We start from the raw sequence: 4,385 nt of genomic DNA on the forward strand, positions 1-4,385 counted from the left end.
TACCTATTGTGCACCTACCTGAACATTTCCTGATGCCTGCGATTTGTTAGCTTCAAATTTTTGCTTCTCTTTCTTCAAAGTTATTCGCTTAGCTGTGTTATTTCAGGAGGAAGATGGCCCTCTAATAGAGGGCCCCTGTACACACCTCTAATAGAGGGCTTCTGTACACCCTTGGACCTCTAATAGAGGGCTTCTGTACACCCTTGGACCTCTAATAGAGGGGCCTCTCTACACCCTTCTAAGCAGAGTTCTTCTAATCCTTGAAGTTTCAGTCGCATTCCCCACAAAAACATGATAACCACCTAGCAAAAAAAAAAAAAAAAAAATCGAACTTATTGATGCATATTTTTTATTCAGACCTTTCAGTAGTTATAAGTTGCAATATTACAGGGAGGGGATAAGGTAATGGAATAAAAATGCCACCGTGGTTTTGGTGGATTTTTGAAATAAATTGCAGAAATAATAAAATGTAAGCCATACATTTTTCATTTAAAGTATGACAAAGTTTTTATTAGAAGCTCGCTGTGGTTCTGAGCGCGAAGAAATATTAGTTTCCATACTTTTGTATTTGCTGGGCATCTCTGCATTTCGGCCTTAGCACTTACGACATTTGCCACATTTTTATGAATATGAGCTGCATTTAAATTAAAGATCTATTGAATTTACATAGTTGTATTTAAAATCTTTGACGACTTGGTTTGACGACCTGGTTTTCCAGTGTTATTCGGGGGGGGGGGGGGGGGGGATGCTTTTTACCTTCAATTTTAGGAATTGAAGCAGGCTGCAGTTTGTTTAAAAGGAAGGGTTGGCAAAGTCAGTCATATTTGCAGAATCTATCAAAATCTCCAGATTCGTCACTGATTTGGACTTATTCAAGCAGCACACGAAACAACAGTAATAAATGTATTGTGAATAGAAGTTAGCTACTATTGAGGGGAGAGAGGAAAAAAAAGGAAATCCATAGAGATTAGAGAAATGTGAATGGGAAAATGAATGGCAAAGTTTGGGAGAGAGAAAACTATTATGTGTACATGCTGATGAAACTTTCTGACGTTTTGTTCAGAATCAACTTCATATCGATGATGGAAATCTTTGGAACCAATCCAGCTGGTAGAATATAGGTACATACAGGTACCTAGTTAATATCAACATAAATTGCAGATTTCAAGTTGGGCTCTGCCCGTTGATTTGTTAAAAAAAACCTATGTGTGTTTCTTTTATTATTATTATTATTATTATTATTATTATTATTATTATTATTATTATTATTATTATTATTATTATTATTATTATTATTATTATTATTATTATTATTATTATTATTATTATTATTATTATTATTATTATTATTATTATTATTATTATTATTATTATTATTATTATTATTATTATTATTATTATTATTATTATTATTATTATTATTATTATTATTATTATTATTATTATTATTATTATTATTATTATTATTATTATTATTATTATTATTATTATTATTATTATTATTATTATTATTATTATTATTATTATTATTATTATTATTATTATTATTATTATTATTATTATTATTATTATTATTTTAGCGCTTTAACGTGGTCATTTGTGCTATCTCCTCGTTTAGATATAGTGGTATACATTTATGTATCTCAGGAATCTCACAATAGGATCTCTTCTAAGTCAGGATCATCTTCTAGCGAAGCAATCTTGTGGAAAGCTGGTCGTGATGGATTGGCGTATGCATGCAAGACATTCTAACATCTGATGGACACTGAGGGGTGCCCCACATTGGCAATAGGGAGGATCAGATCTGGACCATCTGGAAAAGAAATGGGCATCCTTCAGAAGTAGGTAGTTTCTAGAGCCCTGTTTGGCCAATGCAAATGTTCCATTTCAAAGGTGTGTACTGAAAATACTAAAATTTTATCACAATGCTTCCGGAAAGCAACGACGCTGAAGCTGAAGTTAAGTTTGGCACGTGTTGCTGGGCCATGATAATAATATTCCCAGCCCATTTTGTCCCTAATGACATCATATCATGTAACAGAACTAAGTGCAAGTTCCAGGAATGTCAACACGAAACTCTCAAATTAGTCTGACAGGTAGTTATGAAGAGATGTAACCCGATTCCTAAGTTAGGGAGGACAATGCTCCACAACGGATACTCTTATATCTACAGATCTACACCTACAAGTTCGCCATTTTTCTTTAGAAACAAATTATTGCATTATCTCTGTCATGTTTGTTTTCGTAGCATCCTGATATTATTTTCTTCACTTTTTCATTGTACCTGATGCATCTTGGAAAGGAGATGCGAATTCTTTTTAAGCTTTTTCGAAATTTGGACCGTAGCTTGGACCGTAAAAAGTGGCCGAACCGTACATTTCTTGAGACCTGGCTTGCGGACACTTTTGATGTACCATAAATTATCGAATTTTGCTGCAAAATTTGAGCGATCTGCGGCCAAAGGTTAATTCCTGAGAACCGCGAACTCTTTTTGAGCTTTTTCCAGGGTAGGTATGGTTGTTGCTACCATTTGTACGTTTCGTTTTTTAATAAACCCAATGAGATTAAAAACCTTGTATTTGAGAAATTATACAAAACTGACAATGATTGCATGGGAAGAAGAAAAACTGTGATGTAATTTCGTTAAAAGCTTTTATTTTGATTGGAGAGAGAGTGAATAGAGAACGAATTGGTGTGACACATAGCTTGCTCTTGTAGATGAAGAACTCCAAGATGTGACTTTACCATTACTAATATCCATTACCATTATCATATAGGGGGTTGGTAGCTCATTGGATATCAGATTCGCTACGAACAACCACAACGATCGCACTTGTGGAAGGCTAAAAGGCACCGCAGATGTATCAGTGAAATGCTAAGTCCATACGAATGTCTGGAAAACCTATGGATGTAAGAGTTAAGACCAATTTATTCCATAAGTAGCTTTATCGTCCCTTGCATTGAGGTAACAAGAGCCCAGACACCACATGACATGCTCCTCCAAATACCCGAACAATATTTCAAATGAGACCTTCCTCACTGTAAGGACGCATGTTGCTAATTATAGTTCCCTGAATGCAGCTCCGATATCCGCTATAAGGATTTCAGAGATAGAGGGAAATTTTATTATTCCTACAGGTTAGGTTCCTCTGATCTCTATAGCAAATACAAACATTGCATTTTACTGTTGCTGGTTCCGTAATTACTTTTTTTTGGGGGGGGGGATCATTTCGAAAGGGTTTGGGCTCTTCCGACCCTCTAGAATCCGAAGCTGCAGTAAGGTGAAGTGTCAAACTCAAAGGGATTCACAATGCTTCTGCTTCTGGCCCTGTGATGAGCTTTAGAAGCAAAACCAAAGAGATAAAATATGTTCATGTCATGTTAAACTATTCCGTTGACAATAATAGAAAGTCCAGGAACATGAAACACGTAAGGGATACGCCCACTGTTGTCTTCCCAATAACGAGGACACGGGGCAGAGGGGCTTTTTACTGTTTTTACATTCACTGTGGTTATCACCAGTGAGAATGTAGGTAACATGAATCATTTTAATTAATTCTGGTGCTTTTAAAGTCTCCCTTCCTTTGTTTTTTTTTTTTTTTTTTTTTTTTTTTTTTCCCCCCCTATTTTTTGGTTTTTAAAATTCCCCTTCCTTTTTTTTTTTTTTTTTTTTTTTTTACTTTTCCTCACATACTTTTTTCTGATTACTGATTTGATTAGTGATTAAGCTGATGAGAACAGGTACTACACTTGAATCTTAGCCAAAAGGCCGAGAAGGGATGATAAATATATTTAATTCATTTGGTACCTACAAGACCGAAGCAATAAAATCGCCTATTATTGGCCAAGGTAAAGCCACACAGTTCTTGGTACCTATTTATACATGGAAATTACAACCCAACCTAAATTTGTTTAGAATGAATGCCCTTCGGATGCGTGGGGTAAGAAACTTGAGCCTTCCCTTGCCTCTCCTTGAGTCTCTATTCAAATATTATACCCTCCATGAAAAACCTCAAAAATTTATCAAGAACCACAGAGTCATTAGTTAGAGCTTTTTCAAAATTGAATTAATTGAGAGGAAAGGCAAAGGGGTTTTGCCTCTGACTTTGCTAGGATTTATAAACCATGCACAGAGAAATATCGACCGATTCAGTATTCTTACTTGGGTAGCGCTCTCTCTCTCTCTCTCTCTCTCTCTCTCTCTCTCTCTCTCTCTCTCTCTCTCTCTCTCTCTCCCTTCCTCTTCCTCTCCCTCTCCCAGGTCTCTTTCTTAACTCTTCTCAGTATGTGGCCTTTTTTCTATTTTTCCCGCTTTCTTCCCCTCCTCTCCCCATTTCCAATAATTCTGAATTTCCAATGGTTTTGTTCCTGCCCAATTATTACAA

The 4,385-nt window shown here is 35.5% G+C and overlaps 1 pseudogene; it reads right to left on the reverse strand.

Moving 5' to 3' along the window:
- Window positions 1-3,675: 3,675 nt before the first annotated feature.
- LOC113467348 lies at window positions 3,676-3,781 on the reverse strand (annotated as a pseudogene).
- Window positions 3,782-4,385: the final 604 nt, after the last annotated feature.

Source organism: Diaphorina citri, unplaced genomic scaffold, assembly GCF_000475195.1.
Source record: "Diaphorina citri unplaced genomic scaffold, Diaci psyllid genome assembly version 1.1 scaffold457, whole genome shotgun sequence".
NCBI lineage: Eukaryota > Metazoa > Arthropoda > Insecta > Hemiptera > Psyllidae > Diaphorina > Diaphorina citri.